This window comes from Vigna umbellata, chromosome 2 (assembly GCF_029865625.1).
Source record: "Vigna umbellata cultivar VRB3 chromosome 2, Vumbellata_1.0, whole genome shotgun sequence".
NCBI classification, from domain to species: Eukaryota; Viridiplantae; Streptophyta; class Magnoliopsida; order Fabales; family Fabaceae; genus Vigna; species Vigna umbellata.
The window spans coordinates 21,504,802-21,522,605 of record NC_142166.1 but is presented as its reverse complement, the minus strand read 5'-3'; the positions used below and the strand labels follow the sequence as shown (position 1 = coordinate 21,522,605).

At 38.7% G+C, this 17,804-nt stretch overlaps 1 pseudogene; it reads right to left on the bottom strand.

Moving 5' to 3' along the window:
- Positions 1-1,260: 1,260 nt before the first annotated feature.
- Positions 1,261-2,833, bottom strand: LOC148203609 (uncharacterized; annotated as a pseudogene).
- Between the last annotated feature and the right edge of the window lie 14,971 nt (positions 2,834-17,804).

Below are 17,804 nucleotides of genomic sequence, written 5' to 3'. Positions count from 1 at the left end.
GCGGTGAGTGCGTGTCTCGTTTCTTCCCCTCAGCGGCCATTTTGCCCCTCAGCGGACCTCTCGTGACCTCTTGAGTGCCGCTCAGCGGTAAAGTGCCGCTGAGCGGTGCCTTCGGCTTCTCCTTTTGCACTCTTTGATTCCTTTTCTGATTCCATCTCTCTCATTCTTCACTTCTTTCACTAAATTCACCTTAAAACCTGCACAAAAACACTGAAATCAAGCATAAACCTGTCCAGCTCTCTTATTTTTGAAAATATGGATAAAAGTATGATTTCAAGCTAGTTTCTAAGTCTAAAGGTTGCTTTTAGTATCAATTTTAAGCATGAAAATAACAGTTTTTCAACTGTTATCAGTATTTATAGTAACCCATGCTCCTTAAGAGCTAAACTATAAAAAGTAAAAATACAAAAGGAGGACTACGTCAAGTACGATTCTATCATCCTGTCTCTTTTCTTTTCTCTCTCTTTAGCACACGACTGTAAGAGACAAGATATAAATCGTATTTCCGAAAACAAAACAAAAAGAGGAACCAACTAACCAATTAATCAGAATCCCCAGGGAGACCACACTTGTTCCCAAAACACTTCCAAAGCTCCAAAATTCCCTAAGGTTAAGGTGATCATGGTTTTTCACTTAGGGTTAGTGTATGAGCTTCAAAACAAAGAAATGAGGAAAATATAGGCTCAATAGGGGTTATCAAAGGATTAGAACAAGGTAGGCTTATTTGGCTAGAGAGACTCAAGAACAAAACTGCCTTTATCACTTCCAAACATGCATATCAATCAAGAATTATCAACAAGAGTCAAGCCAAGGCATATGTGCAAGCAATCAAGAGACATACCACACAATAAAGAACATAAAGTGGCTCAAATCTCACATAGGGTAATTGTATCACAATTAATTCAACCTCTCAAACATCATAATCATCTTCCCAAGCAAAGAAAACAAGGAATTCAAACCATAAAAGTATCAATGAAGTGAAAGACACATCTACAACCTAAACAAAGTCCAGAAATCAAGAGAAACATGTAAAACTGTACACAAGACAAAACAAAAACTACCTAGAAAAGAAAAAATTTAACCAAGAAAACAAAAACTAACAAAGAAAAATCAAAATCTCCCCCAATAGTCCACACTTAAACTACACAGTGTCCTCAATGTGTCATAAGCATAAGATCAGAAATCAGAATAGTGAACAGATCCTGGACAAGTGCAATAAAAGTGGGGAAAGGAGGAGAAGAGAAAAGAAAACTCCCCTAATCATGGTGGCAATTTCCAAACTTGGACAAGCAAGGAGATGTTTTCCACCATAAGATTCAGCAAAGAACTTTTGAGGAGGAGTTGCTTCATCAGTACTGCCCTATCATCCAAAGCAAGATGTTTCTTCTTTCTTCTCCAAGAAAATTGTTCTGAGTGTGTGACACCGGAATAGAGACCTCTGGCTCGCTCAAAGAAGTAGCAGTATACTCTCCTCCATCAATCATAAATTCCTTATTGATAGCACCTGCATTCTCCTTTAACTCTGTAGCCTGGTCATCAAACTCACAATTAATAGCATCTGTTATAAGCTTAGAATCTGGTTGTAACACATAATCAATTTCAGTACAAATGGAGCAAGAACCAGATTCACAATCACATTCAAAATTCTCAGAAAACTGTGTTAGATCAAAGTTTAGTCCTAACTCTATAAAGTTATCAGATTGCACAGTGTCTATCTCAAAATCAATATTGACGTGTGCATCATTAGCAGAATCAAAGGTCAATTCAAGGCTACTATCATTCAAAATTTCATCACGGCAATCATGTTCATTCAACACAACATTTATACCAATGGGTTCAATGGCTGATACTGAATCAAAAATTTTAGAATGGTCTATCAAATCTGTATCAGTATCAGTCATAAACCCTATAGAATCAGTGTGCATCAAATCACAGGCATTTGAATGTATAGGCAAATCAAGTAAAGTGATTAGAATCTCAGGTTCAGAATAAACTTGTTTTTGCTCATTGAAAAGTTTCTTACTAATCTCCAAGTCATCAGCTGCATCCTCAGGGCTATCATATAAACTAAGATCAGTGTAAGGATAGTGAACATCAGGTATGTCAATGTGCTCTATAGGGAATAATGAATCCAAAACATGAGTGTGCACAGGAATATCAATATCAGAATCCAGAACAGGCTTTATGGGTTCAAGTTTTACCAATTCAAAAGCATTAAAATTTACTTGAACCTCAGATACATGAATAGGGATTTCAAGTTTAGAGTAAACCTGCTCACTTCCTTTGCTACCTCAATTGGATTTTCACCAGCCAGCTTGCAGAGCAACTTCCTTGCCTCTGTTGGAGTTCTATCCATCAAAGATCCACCAGCAACTGCATCCACAAATATCCTTTAATTGTCCAGGAGCCCTTCATAAAAGTAAATTAAGAGCAAATGCTCTGAAATATGGTGGTTTGGACAGGCTGTGCAGAGCCTGTTAAACCTCTCCCAATAATCTGCCAGGCTTTCTTCTTGAAACTGCTCAATGGCAGTGATCTCCCTCCTAATGTTGACTACCTTTTTTGCTGGAAAGAACTTGTTGAGGAATCTCTGTTGTGTTTCCTGCCAACTATCAAAAGGATACTGGTATAGGAACCAGTCTCTTGCTACACCTTGAAGGGACATTGGAAACACTCTCATCAGTACCGCCTCCTCTGAAACACCAGCAGGCCTCATGGATGAGCACACCCAACAAAACTACTTGAGGTGCCTGTGTGGATCTTCATGTGCCAACCCATGGAACTTGGGAAGCCTCTTGATCAGCTTATACGTCCAGTCTTGAGAATCCGACATCTCCTCTATTCTAGTGCAAAACCTGTCTCAAACCTGGACTTCCACTTCAAGCAAGGATTATACCAAACATACAAAAGCATAACATGGAGGAAAACCACTATTTACAGATTTTGAAATTTCCAGAAACAAAAACTAAATGCACAAAATACCTAAATGATAAAAACCTAAACACACAAAAAAATGCTAAAAGAAGTAAACCTAAACAAGACTAACCAAACATCCTAAAACTCAGCACAACACACTCACAACACAAGACAAAACATACACACACTAACACAACAAAGACCTAAGACCGAACCGTTGGTCCTCGACAACGGCGCCAAAATTTGATGCGGCTGTCGCGGCCCATCAGATTTGATGTGCATTAAAGAATGCAGTATAGTGCTAGGAAGTGACTCCTAGGTCGTCTCTCAAGGACCAAATTTGGTTCAGTTAATAGGTCGAACACGTAGTGAGGGAGGTTTTGAGAATGTTTTTGTGCTTAGAATTGAACTAAATTAAAACTGGAAATTAAGTACCACCAAAATTAATTGAAAACATTGGAATAAATGAACAAAGCATGAAGACCGAACAGTCCTATAGATGACCGAACGATTCTACATTAAGATCGAACGGTCTCTAAAGTAAGTGAGGAAACTGGAAATGTAGGAAGATAAAGAAACTGAACGAAATAGACAACATGATGAACGGTAAAACTAGACTCAACAATGCAAAAGATAAATATTCAAACACAATTAAAGCTATTAAAATGCAACACTTAAATTAAAAAGATTAATGCTCATTTCAGTTTGAAATACAATTTCGAAGAAACACTTGAGAAGCGAACAAATAAGCAAAGGCATAAATTGTAAATAAAGTTGCTAAACCATAAAACACATCTCTGGACTTCTTCTCCCGTGAACGTGACAGCCGTATGCATTCTAACCATGAATCAACATTTTTTCTCCAAAATCGAATGAATGCAAAGCAAAAGGAATGTAATCACCGCTGCCTGCTTCTCTTGTGTATTTCCCACTTTTCCTAGCCGTGACCTACACATTTAAAAGAAAATAGAAGAGAAACGTGTTGTTCTCTTCAAGCTCAACGTATGCATGCTTCCAGCTAACTATGTCCGTGTGCCACCTCCAGCCAAATGAAATGCAAAATGTAATTTAAGAAAAAAAAACGTTCTAAGCGTGCTAAACTATTCTTCGATCAAACAGTGCGTGAAAAGCAAAATGAAATGGCAAGAGTCAATTTTTGCAAATTGAAATAAATTTGGAACTCTCTTTGATGCAAGTGTAACAACCCTCGCATCTCTCATTCCATAGAAAACCCACGTTCCCAGAAAGCTCCCCCTACAAAAAAACGTTCAAAAGCCAAGCTTCCTTCCAGGTAAAGTGTTGAATCCTCTAACCGTAACCCTCCATCTCCGTAGCTATGTGTTATCAAATGAAGGATGATGTATATATCCCCCTTTTGCTACTAGAGCCCTTGCTTTTCTTCACAGAGTGAAGCCCTTGGACCGTGTCTTGTTTGATGTTCTCGTGCTAGATCCCTTGCTGGATGTGCTGGTCCCAATGCAGCCCAAATGAATTTGATTTTTCTCCCAGCACCTCCTTTTCCAAGCCCGAAATCAGTTGCTGCAGCATGGAGTGTAGCCCATGTGGGACGTGCAGCTGCCTTCTTCTTTTCTTGCTGGACATGTGCTGCTGTGTGCTACCATACCAATTGCTAATTCAGCAATTTGTTGCATGTGAAGGGCTCTGGACGCGTCACTTCATCATAGGCCGTGTGGTGTGCACTTCTCTAAAGTCAAGGCCCTTTTTCTTTGCTGGTAGCTGGATCGTGGTGTGGAGTGCAGCATGGAGAGCGTGAAGTCCAGCCCATTCTTTGCGTATTGCTGCTGCTGGCTTCTTTCACGTGTGCCATCTCTTTGCAATTGATTGGAATTCTCCAATCACCATACACTCCACTTCTGTGTGCTGCTGCTCCATAATTAAATCCCGTATGTGTTCTTAATTCCAGCCCATCTCCATGTGCACCCCCAAAAATGAAATCTACATCTCTTCTCATTTTAGCTTAAAATATAATTGATGTGGCATTTCTCTTTAAGTCCCAAATATTATCCAACAATTTCCCAACAATTAATATTGCAAATAATTAGCCTTAGATAATTCAAATTAATCAAAATAAGAATTTTTTATCAAATTAAGCACAATTAGGAAAAACAGAAAAATACCAGACATTTAAGCACAATTCCCTGATTAATTCTAGCACAATAAACTAAGTGAAGTCAAGAAAATATTGACTCATCACTCCTCTCTACGTGAGAATGAGTAATCACAGAATATCAGGATAAACGCCAGCTAAGCTTTGCCCACATTCATACTTTACCATTCAATAAACACTTATGAGATATTCCTCCCTAGAATACTCTTTCATTTCCATTCTATTTTGTTCGCATCACATTTCAAATTCCATCAAACTTCATCATCAATATATTCAACTGAAATAAGACCACACTTTCTCATCATAGAACAAGTCCTTGGAATAACACTCCTTAGAAACTAACGTGATCAAGCACTATTTACCAATTGATCCGCTTCAATGAACTGACCCTTAAGAGTTCAAACCGAACACTACAAAGCCTAGGCCGAATACTAGGACTCTAGGCCGAACACCATTTAATGAGATCGAATACTTTTGACACCGAATACTAATAACAAACCGAATACTATGAAGAAACCGAGAGATAGAAAGATGATGAGTACTAATAATACTTAGTTTTTAGTCTTAAGACAGAACACTGAAGAGACCGAGTGCTAGTCTGAGACCGAGCACTGTAGAAACCGAACACTATTGAGTTTGGCCGAACGTTCTTATTTTAAAAATGGTAATGATAGATTACTGAGACGAGACTGAGCGCTTGGTTTAAGACCAAGCACCACTTAGACCGAGTGCCGGGTTTAAGACCGAACACTACTTAGCTTATGAATGAAGAATTAATACAGATACAATAGTGGATTTTTAATGGAAGATAAATATACTAGTATATGTGTCAGTAATATTGAATACCAAATACAAGAGACAACTACTGATGGAATCCTACTTGACTTAATTTTCCTTTTGTATTTTTACCTTTCCTAGCTTAGCTCTTAAGGAGTATGAGTTACTATAAATACCCAACTCCTCTTTTGTATTAGGACTTTTGAGATTAATGAGAATTGAGTTTTCTGAATCAGAAACTATTCTCTCTTGAAAGTCATAGGCTAGAGAGTCCAAAGACTCCCTCTAGCCACCTTCCAAGCGCACTCTCATTCTTCCATTTCTCCAAAATTCCACGGTGCTTTCTCTCTCATCCTCCACCCTGACTTCTCACCTTCGCTGCCACCTCGCGTGCGTCAGCGTTTTTCATTTCCTTCTTCAGCCACACGTCTGCTCCCTCATTCCACATCATTTGTTTTTCTTCTCGCACATCAGACACGCACAGCCACATTCTCTCTTTCGTGAGAGCTTTTCTCCATCTCGCAGAACCACATCTCGTTCTTTCACTCGAGAGTCTCCTCGTCGCCAGCCATTCTTCATCACAAATCCATCTCTTCTCCTCCGTAAGTATCAGATTCACAAGTTTCTTCATCTTTCTTCCACTGTCACCAAATCATCTGCACATTTGTCTAGGGTTTCTTCATCCTTCATCTTTTTCTCTGATTTTAGCAGATTAAAATCACTCTTGATTCGTTCCAAACCTTTTCCACCGTTCAATCTTCATTTTGAACCGATTAATCGGTTCAAATTGGGTTTCCTTCCATTTCTAGGTTTTCTATCGAGTTTAAACCTCTGTTTTTGTCATTTTCCGCTGCGTTCATCTCTGGAGGAAGCTTCAAAGGAGCTCGCACAGCTTCTCTCGTCATCTTCTCGGGCGTTCGTCCATCAAGTGGTATCAGAGCAAGGTTCGAGCACGCGTCAACAGATAAGTTGTTCTATCTGTTCTGAATTTTTTATTCTCATTAGCTTCGCGTTTGTTTTTTGTTGTTGTTTGTTCTTGTTTGTGATTCATTTTTCTGATTCACGTAATGTTGATTCAAGTCTTCTGTTGAATCTGTGTCTATGATGTCTTAGTGATTCATCTTATTTTTCTCGGGTTAATTTTGATTCTTTGTGTTTTGTTTCGTTCAATATCTGATTTGTTCATCATTTTCTATTACTGTCTTGTGATCTGGTTTGTGTCTTCATTGAATCAATTCCAGGTGTTTTCTGGTTTGATGTTGAACTCATTTTCTGATTTTGTTCGTATAGTTCTGTGCTTGAGTCATTATATTGAGTATTATTTCATTTTATTTCGGTGCAAGTCTTGGTTTGAGTCTTTTCATTTGAATATCACATTTCTGTCATGTTCTAGTCTTGTGCATTGTTTTAATTGTCAATTAAATTCGAGTTTAACTAGCTGATGTTTGTGTTGTGTGATTCATTTGAGTTGCCTACACTGAGTAAGTTCTGTTCACCGTATATAAGCTATGACATTTAGATAAATGAGCTTGGTGGCAGATTTCAGTGGTAGAGATAATGAATCTCATGTTCTTGAATCTGTTTAATGATAGCTTTGCTTGGTTTCTGCCTAATCAATAACAAGTGCATACCAAGTGAGCAATGAAAGGCTCAGCCTAGCTCGGTTGCACATTGAATAATCAACAGATTTGTGATTTGGCCAGCTACACCGAACTGGTTTTTCTTTGCAGAGTTTGTGAGTCATTCATACTTGGTTTTAACTTCTTTGCCAAGTTCTGATTCAAATTTTTCCAGTATTGTCTTTGTTTCGTTGGCATCTATTGTAGTAAATGAATCTGCAGAATTGCATTAAAATTGTTTACAACAGTGATTGAACTTAGTTTGATCTCCTGAGTTTGTGATCCATAGTGTGCTTCACTGTTTTCACTTTGCTATCAATTCTGCAATTGAGAATACATTTTGGTCACTCAAGGAAGACTAAACCAGTAGTATTTGAAACTATAATTGTGGTTGAGAGTGATTAGTCTCTTGTTTTCCTTTGGATATTTTCTTTGCGTTGAACCATGTTCATTTTCCTTTGACAAAAAAAATCTGATTAAGTTGAAAACTGATTAAGTGATCTGTTGTGAACTGTGACTGTCGCAACCGGAATCGCGACGGGACGACGATCCAAAAAAAAAGAAACGGTTTTTGGAAAGAGATTTTGGAGTCGCCACCATAGTTTATTCTGGAAAACTACGGAAAAACCATAAAACAATAAGACACAGTCCACAAAAACCAGATTCTGGGTTCGGGAGTCGGTTACGCGTGGGGAAGGTGTTAGCACCCCACAACGCCTGCCCTAAGGCAGTACCTTTAACTAAATGCACGAATATGATGTGATTTTCAAAATATTTAACTATCCCCTAAAATAAAATTCTAAAATAAACAAAACATATTTTTTAGTTTTTTTGGGCCCGACAAGGATTGACCTTGCTCCTACGTATTCTCATTCAAAATGAGAAATCAGGGTTACGTAGTTCTTTTTCAAAATGTTTGAGAAATTGATTGAAAGATTTATTTGAGAAATTGATTGAAAGATTTGTTTGAAAAAATGATTACGGATGAATTTGGATTTTTGGGAAGGTGAACCTGACAAGGGCTAGCCTTGCTCCTACGTATCTCCACTTTTGATGGAGAATCAAGGATCACGTAGTTCTGGGCTAAAAGATTGCTCATTTAGTTTTTGAAGATTTTATATTTGTGGTATTTTTATTGTGCAAGAAAGAGAAAAGGTTTTTAGCACAAGAACGATGCGAGCGATCACATGTGTGCTTAACCTTTAAAGTATTTTTTATAAAAGAAAGGGAAAAGGTTTTTAGCGCGAGGACGATGCGAGCGATCACACACGTGCCTAACCCTTAAAATATATTTTTTTGTATTTTTTATTAAGAAAGAGAAAAGGTTTTCAGCACAAGGACGATGCGAGCGATCACACGCGTGCTTAAACCTTTAAAACATATTTTTGTAATTTTCATTAAGAAAGAAAAAAATGGTTTTCAGCACAAGAACGATGCGTGCGATCACACATGTGCTTAAACCTTTAAAACATATTTTTGTAATTTTCATTAAGAAAGAGAAAAGGTTTTCAGCACAAGGACGATGCGTGCGATCACACATGTGCCTAAACCTTTAAAACGTATTTTTTGTAATTTTAATTAAGAAAGGGAAAAGGTTTTTAGCACAAGGACGATGCGTGCGATCACACATGTGCCTAAACTTTTAAAACATATTCTCATAAATTCCTTTATTTAAATTGTAAATATTGCATTATTAAATATATATTTTAGGATAAGTAAATATCTAGAATAAATAGATAAAACAAAATAAAATAAGACAATAAAACTAAATAATAAAAAAAATAAAAAAATAAAAATAAAATAAATAAAATAGGATAAACAAAACAAAATAAAAAAATAAATAAAAAAAAAGAGAAAAAAAACAAATAAGCAAATAATGAGGGTCCGAGAAAAGGGGTGCCGAACGTTCCGTCGCAGGCGACCGTGCAGTCCGTGGTAGAGGCCGAACGTACGTTGGGAAAGGATTCAGAATCACGAGCGCTCGTTGGGGAGAGTTGACGAACATACGTTGAGAAAAATAGCCTGGATGACGAGCGTTCGTTGGGTGATACGACGAACGTACGTTGAGAAAAAAGCCTGGATGACGAGCGTTCGTTGGGTGATATGACGAACGTTCGTTGAGTACAGGAGGGTAGATGACGAGCGTTCATTTTGAAGATGACGAACGGACGTTGAGAAGAGGAGGCTGGTTGACGAGCGCTCGTTGGGGACGAGCGTTCGTTTGGAAGATGAGGCTGGATGATGAACGCTCGTATTGGACGAGCGTTCGTTGTGAAGATGAGGCTGGATGACGAACGCTCGTTATGGACGAGCGTTCATTGTGAAGATGAGGCTGGATGACGAACGCTTGTTGGGGACGAGCGTTCGTTGTGAAGATGAGGCTGGATGACGAACGCTCATTGGGGACGAGCGTTCATTGGGAAGATGAGGCTGGATGACGAACGCTCGTTGGGGACGAGCGTTCATTGTGAAGATGAGGCTGGATGACGAATGCTCGTTGGGGACGAGCGTTCATTGGGAAGATGAGGCTGGATGACGAACGCTCGTTATGGACGAGCGTTCGTTGGGAAGATGGTCACCAAACGCTCCGTCCAAGAAATGGCCGGACGGACGTTTGGAGAGGAGGCCGATGACGAACGTTCGAAAAAGGCCAAATAACGTGTGTTGACTCTGGGCTTGGCCCACCCGGGTGGTTTCTAACCTAGAATCCTCTAGGGGTTCGGCATTCTCGCTTCCATTCCTCACCTACTCAAATCCAACACCCTCCAGAGACCTAAAGCCCCTTACTCTCTCAGCTCACGCAACTCTCCAGAGACCCAAGCTCTCTTACTCTCTCCGCAGGCTCACCGCCGCCTATGCCAGTGCCGGCCACCGTCGCCTCAACCAGGACGCGCCTTGGCCTCGCTGGCGACAACTCGCGCCACCAGACCCACTGCCGACCGCGACGCCACTGCCTTCTCTCCCTCGCTTCTCTCGCACTAGCCTAGGGTTGAGGCTTTTCCACCTTGGGCGCCGCCTGCCGCCGCTCCAACTCTCCCTCTCTCGTCTTGGTTTTCTTACTGGCTGTCATTCACTGGTTCAAGTCTGATTTTGCATGGAATTGGTTGAGGAACAGAAACGTTGAAGATTGTGGAAAATCAGAGTTCGTGCTACTCCATGTCTTTGAAAAGGAGAGACCGAAAATGGATTTCTATAGCTTCATTGTACAGGATATGCATTGGAATGTGTTTGTGTGCGTATGAGTATGAATCGTGGATGAAGAATTTGTTCTCCTCTGTGTATTGATTGGGTCATGAGAAAATGGTGAGTGAAGTTGAGAAATGGATTTGCTTGGAGGAGAGAAACACGATCAGAGAAGTGGAGAATCAAAGGGGTTGATGAAAGCTTGCGAGGGAGGGAGACAAAGGTTGGAGTAGGGAAATGGGTGAAGATGGTTAAAGGTAGGATGAGGCTGGGGTGGTGAAACAGAGAATGAATGGAAGGGGAGGTTGGTGAGTGGCGGACGATATTGGAGGTTTCAGATTGAAGACAACATGTAGTTATACATTGGATGATGATGGAGAAACGCGGACATTCACACAACAATGCATTATCAATGGAACAACATCCAGTATGAAGCATAATACATCCAAGACTTATGATTATACGAGTAAGCAAGTCTACTTACCTCTTGGAGCTCCACTGGTTGTCGTTAGCTCAGCTAATCCGATGCCTCCTCCTCCTTCGTTCAAGCTAACCTTTGCCTTTGCTGGTGCCCAAAAATGGTGGACCTCAGAAGCAGTGTCTTAAGCCTTCGCTCTCCCAATCCCCCTTTTTCTATGCTTTTCTCTGCTACTCTGCCATTCCGTACACCAAATCGTGTATGTGCCAATTCTGTACACCCCTAACGCATTTGCCACCACTCGCTCTCTACAGAAAACCGTTTCTGCCTCTCCCCCTCCAGCACATACCCTGCTCTTTTTTGTCCCCCAACCCCAAAACATCCTCTCTTTTCTCGTATCTTTTCTCATCATTCTTTTTTTTTTAGCCGTATTAAACAATATTTAAAATAGGTAAAACTTAACACTAAAATAAAAATAGAATAAAAACTAAAAACAATAACTAAATAGTAAAATTTAAAAATAAAAATAACGTAAGAAAAAATATATATACATATATATGGAGAAAAATAAGATAACATATAAAAATAGATAAAACAAAAATGATGATAGTAATAAATAAAACAAAAAAACAAATAATAATAAATAATAATAAAAAAACAAATAAACAAGTAACAATAAATAAATACAAGACAAAAACGAGAATAAAAATAAAGATACAAAGAAATAAATAATAGATTACAGTAAAGCCGAAAACGATCCGGACGAAATTTGGTATTGACAGTGACTGAAAATAGCAAGTTCTAAAGTGTTATCCAACTCAGATTTGGCTATCAAATTGTGATAAAAAAATAATAAAAAAAAAAGCAAGGAGAACTGGTGCAATTCACAATAGTGTTCACTGTTTCAGTAAACTATCTCTGCCAAAATCAGATATAACTTTCTTCAATCATAACTGGGTCAACTTAAGTCCCTTTTCTTGCTTTACTAATCTGTTCTAGTTCTATTCCTTAGGTTCTATTTGTTGTGCTTACTTTGATCAAAAGCTTTGTTTCTTGCTTGTCATTGTTGAATGTTCTGGTTTTGTCTCAATGCATGTAAAATCTGTTCAGCTGTTCATAATTGAGCTTTTGTTGCTTTCATAATCTGATCTAGAGTTGTCTTAAGCAATAGATCTGCTGTGCTGTCATTGTCTTATGGCTGTCCTGTTCTGTTCTGGTTTCTGATTTTGACCTTAGCCTAGCCATTCTTGATTGAGAAGCTTGTTACACTCTGGTTTCTGGAATTTGAAAGAAGGTTTGTGTGCTTGGTAGCATCTTAGGTGGTGGTGGTCTGAAAGACTCTCCAGCTTTGAACTGCCAAGGGAGAATCTCCCTTCCAAACCTTTCCATTTTGAGTGCTTTAAGCTTTAAGAGAGACTGATTTTTGTGAGTTTTGTGTGGCTGCATCTAAGAGCCAAATTTCTTGTTGAGAGTGTGTTCTTGTTTAAGTGCTGAAATAAGTTTTGAACTTGAAATGTGCTGACCATTTAGTTGTGCAGTTTTTGTTCTGATTAACATTTACAGGGAGTAAAGTTGTTCAAAATCAGTTTGTAAGTGTGGGAAGTCTAACACAAGAGTACCTCAAGTGGAGCAAAAGGAGCTTTGCTACCTGCATAAACTACACCAAGCTGAATAGGGAGTCTCTTTATTCTATTGTGCAGTTTCGTGTTAGATTTGTGCATGACTAAAAATAGTAAACCATATTTGCTTGAATATTCTGTTTGGATATCATATGGTTTCATTTTTTTCCTTAACATGCGCAAACTGTTTCTTTATGTTAATTCAGACTAATAAATTGGATGTTGTACTTGTTGATTGAAAGCTGACATGATCTTTTAAGGGTTCAGCAACACCAATGCAGGGAGAAAGTCTAGATTAGGGCTGGGATTTGTTTTCTGTGTTGATAATAATCCAATCTGAATTGTGCTGTTATCAATTCTGAATTTTTATTGTTTTTCTCTGGGATCTTGGTGTATAGATAAACTGCCGCATTGAGTGGGATTTGGGAGTGCAGACCAGAACCTTCACTGATACAGCTATAGCACCTCAACAGAGTATAGATTAAGCAACCAGAGGCAAAAACACTTCTTGTGGGAGTGTTGAACTAAAGGGAGTCTTTCACCTTAAATTACTTCTGTTTGATTGAACTATGCCTGTTATAGCTTGTCTTTGATTAGCATAATTTCAAGTGTTGAATCTGGTATGACAGTTCTTGTACACTAGGATTAGCCAATCTGAATTCTGAATTGGAATTGTTCTGCATTGTGTTGGATTAATCTGATTTTTGATTAGACTGGGTGGTTGTTTAATCAGTTTGGTTTCAGTGTAGACTTATATCCTTTTGATTCTGGTATAATGACCATTTGCATGTGTCTAATGAAATCTGGTTTGATTTTGGTGTGTGCAGAGCTGATACTTGAGAGTTTAGCTTGAGCAGAAATTTACTGAGAAGACAAAAACCTAAGCACTTCATGTGGAAGCTTTGAACTGAAGGGAGTTATTTACTTTAATTGCTTCTGATTGTTTACATTGCTTTGGTTTAAAATTGTTCATTGTGGACTGCATGAACTGCTGATTTAGTGTGAATTTTCTGTGTAGTTTGGGAAAAGCAATATTGATGGTATTGTAGCATATTGTAAATTGTGAGCTGTTTCAGTGAAGACAGTAGCAGCCATCTGAACTAAAGGGAGTTTCTTTTATCTCAAATTGCTTTTGATATGCTTAAATTCTTTAGTATGGCCTGCAATCATTAGGATTAGAATTGTTTGATCTGTTGATTTAGTTGGAATTATTTGTGCAGTATAAGTTGAGACCATTAATTGAGCAGCACTAGATTCTTAGTGGAAAGCTTGTGCAGCCAAGAGAAAGGGAAGTTCTTACTGCCCTATATCTTCTTTTGCAATCTGTTTTAACTAAGTGAATACTTACAGCAGTTTTGTGCATTTGTGATTATAGGATAAACCAGAAGCTAGAAAAGGGGCCAAAGCTGGCCGAACCAGCAACAGGGGTGTACATCTTTTTGGCACAAGGACTTGGCATCAAAAGTGGATTGTAGCTGACCAGGACCAGGACCGTAGCATAGTTTGCTTTATTTGTATTTGATTTGTTCAAATTGTTTGTAATAGGCTGGTGTTAGCCACTGTTAGCTTTAGCTTTTGTTTTGTAAAAGGGCCTTTTATAAAGTCCAAGTGCTTTGGAAGAGTCCTTGGTGCTCTTTTAAACTCTTGGCAACTTTAACTTGCTTTAATTTTAGCATAGCTAGACAGGTGAGTGTGTCTTGTTAGACAAAACAACAAGCCTCACCATAGGAGTAGACTTTAATTTTGATTTGTTTTGTGTTTTACGTTTAGGGGTGATTTAGGCTAAAAGGGATTAAACTCTAAGCCTTATCACATTAGAGTCCGAGAGTCTAGTCTTTTAATTGTGCTTAATTGTTTGTGTTTGTTTTTTGAGTGGTGTCCTTTGATTTTAAAGGTGATTTTAGTTTAAGGGGTAATTAGTTAGTAGCCTAAGACATTTCTGGCAAGGCAAGACTTGGTACTTAAGCAGCTCTTTAGCTCACCTCTCTTACCTGGGACTTGTCTAGGTGAAAGTTTTTAACCCTCTAAATTAAGAAAACTTTTAAAAACAAAGATGTCTTCTTATAGTTCATATAGGTCTTCTAGGTTAGATAATGTTGATGAAATGTTTAAACAAGCTAGGAATCTTCCATCCTTTGGTAAAGACATAGATGCATTAACATACCTAGCTTGGGAAAAAGAAATTGATAAAATAAATCCTTGGTTTTATGAAGAGAGTGAATATTATGTCCTTAGCATATATCTCTCTAAGTTAGAAGAGCATGCAAGTGAGTGGTGGGATGAAAGACAATATCATGTTAGGAAAGGTAGGAAGTCTTCCATACGTGATTGGCATGATTTAAAAGCTTGCATGAGAAGAAAGTTTGTGCCCTCAAGCATTAAAAGAAACCTAGAACTAATTAGGGATTGCATTGATAATGGAAAATTATTTCTTGAGAGTTTGAATGATCATGGGTTTCTTCGTAGAGAATTAGAATTTGGGGCAAGACTTAAAGAGATCAAGGATAAGAAAAGAGAAAGAGAGATTGAGAGAAAAGAAGAGGAAGAAAGGAAAGAAGAAGAGAAGAGAGAGAGAGAGAAGAAAACGAGAAAAGAGAAGAGAGAAAAAGAGAGGAATTAAGAAAAGAAGAAGAAAGAAAGGAAATAGAGAGAAAATAAGAAAGAGAGAAGAATGAAAAGGAGAAATTGTTCCTGACGGCAACTCCTATTCTTTCAAAGACCATAGAACCTAAAAGGGAAGGTTTCCAAACCTTTAATTCTTTTCCAATAATTGATTACTTTTCAATTTTTAACTTCTCTTTCAAACAAATTGTCATCTCATATTCCATGCAAACCTTTTCAAAATATGACAATTCATATCTTGAGTTACTCTTATCTTTAAGGAAAGAAATAACTCAAGACAAAAGTGAATTTGGACTTCTAAAATTTACAAAGACTACTAAACAAAATATTAGAAGTCCTTATTTCCTTGTTTTTATAGAAAAATTCTTTCTTGGATTGGTATTAATTGAAAATATATTTGATGTTTATTGCAGATTTGTGTTTGATCCAGGAGGAAGAAAAAGTGAATATAAAAGAATAAGGTCACTCCAAGATGGCCATGCTCCCAAAGATTGTGTGGAGCTTCTTCATAAGGCGATTGCCAGAATTTGAGGACAAATCTTTTCTTAAGAGGGAGGGCATGATGGAATCCTACTTGACTTAATTTTCCTTTTGTATTTTTACCTTTCCTAGCTTAGCTCTTAAGGAGTATGGGTTACTATAAATACCTGATGAGAGGGTCGCACCTCTCACAGAAGTTGTGCATAAAAGAATGCAGTATAGTGCTAGGACATGACTCCTAGGTCGTCTCTCAAGGACCAATTTGGGTTCAGTCTCAGATCAAGACGTACTGGGGGGGTTTGTGAAAGATTTGTGACTGTAATTGAACTTAAATTAAAATGAGAATTAAACACAACCGAACATAATTGACAACCTTAAAGTGAATGAAAATATTAAACCGAACAATGCAAAGATAAATTTCCAAACACAATTAAAGTGTTATTTAAATGCAACACTAAAGCTAAAAATGAAATGCACATTACAACTTGGAATGAAAATTCAAAGAAACAGAGATGTTAACCAATTGAAACACAAGGTCACTGGAATAAAAGAAACAAGGTTTAGCTAATAATTAAAATGCTCATTGCAGTGGAATTAAAGAAACACACTTAGCTAATAAACTTCAATTCAAATTTAAGTGCATTGGGTATAAACGAAATGCCAAAGTGCACGACACATTAAAATGCAATTAATTCACGGAATAGAGTGTGTGCACCGCTTCTAGTAAAATGAAAATTAAATGTGCTTTTCAAATGGAAATTAAATGAAAGTGGTGATTTCTCCTTCCAGCCGTGACATTGATGGAGTGAAACATTTAATTTAAAAATTGCATGAACAAAAATGATAAAGGGGCAAGGAGTAAAACAAAATTGGAATTAGCGTGGAACTCCAACACGTTCCAGCTCTCCATTGCAGCAGCCAACACGTCCCAGCTCTCCCCATGTGCCATTCTGCAAAGCTTCCACCGTGACACCATTCATGCCTAACTCCATGTGCTTCTATTTAAAAGAAAGAAAAAAAAATATCCTACGTGCTGTGAAAATGAAAAGGGACGGAATAACAAATGCAACCAAAAGTAATTAATGTTGAGCTATCTCCAATATTCGTATGTTTCCTCCAAATTAAAAATGTTCCCAGCCAAAAGAAAAAGTTTGAAAACCCCAAAACCTAAAACTAAAAACCGAGAGAATCAATTCCCTCTACTACCCTACTGGAACCCAGAAAAAAACGTGCACACCAATCCCTATCTAAGTCTCCGTGCACTCACTTCTTTTAAGCCAAAAATCCATTCTTTGTTTTTATCACCAGGTGACGGCTGGAACAGCTCCAAGCCGAGACACACCCTTCCAGCACACGCTGCAGCCCCCTTTTACGTTCAAATTTTCCTCGCCCTTGGCTGCTGCTGGACTCTTGGTGGACTCTCCTGTTCTCCCCGTGCACACCCCAAGCTGCTGGAAATTGAAAGCCACTTCCTCTGCTGGATCTGTGCTGGATGCACCCCCTATATTCCATTGTTGAAGCTGGAGCGTGAAGAAGGGATGAGCTTCTTGTGGGCCTGCTACTGCACTGGACGTGCTTCTTCCATTGCTCGACACACGTTACTTTGCTGGAAAATGAAGAAATTTTGATGCTGCTGGATTGGACGTGGTGAAGGCTTCTTCGTGCACCTCCTGGACGCGCAAATGTTGGATGTGGAGGTTTTTGGGCTTTGCTTCCAAGCTGGTCCGTGAAGGCCACCTCCTGCTAGATGTGTTGATTGCTGGATGCCACCCGTTTGCAAGAAATCTCTGGGTCGCTTCTCTCCTGCCACCACGTGCTGCTCTCTCTTCATCCACTTACATTCTCCGTGCAGCTCTCTCCTTTTTCTGGACCGCGTGACCTCTTTCCTGTGGGCCGTGTGGCGTGGATTTCTCTCTGCTGGGAAATGAAGAAATGTGGCTGCTTCTCATGTGTTGTTGCCTTCTAGCTGGACACCCCCTTCTTGCTGTCCGCCACGCCTTTCTCCAATGCTGGATGGGCTACTCCTCACGTGCTGGACCTGC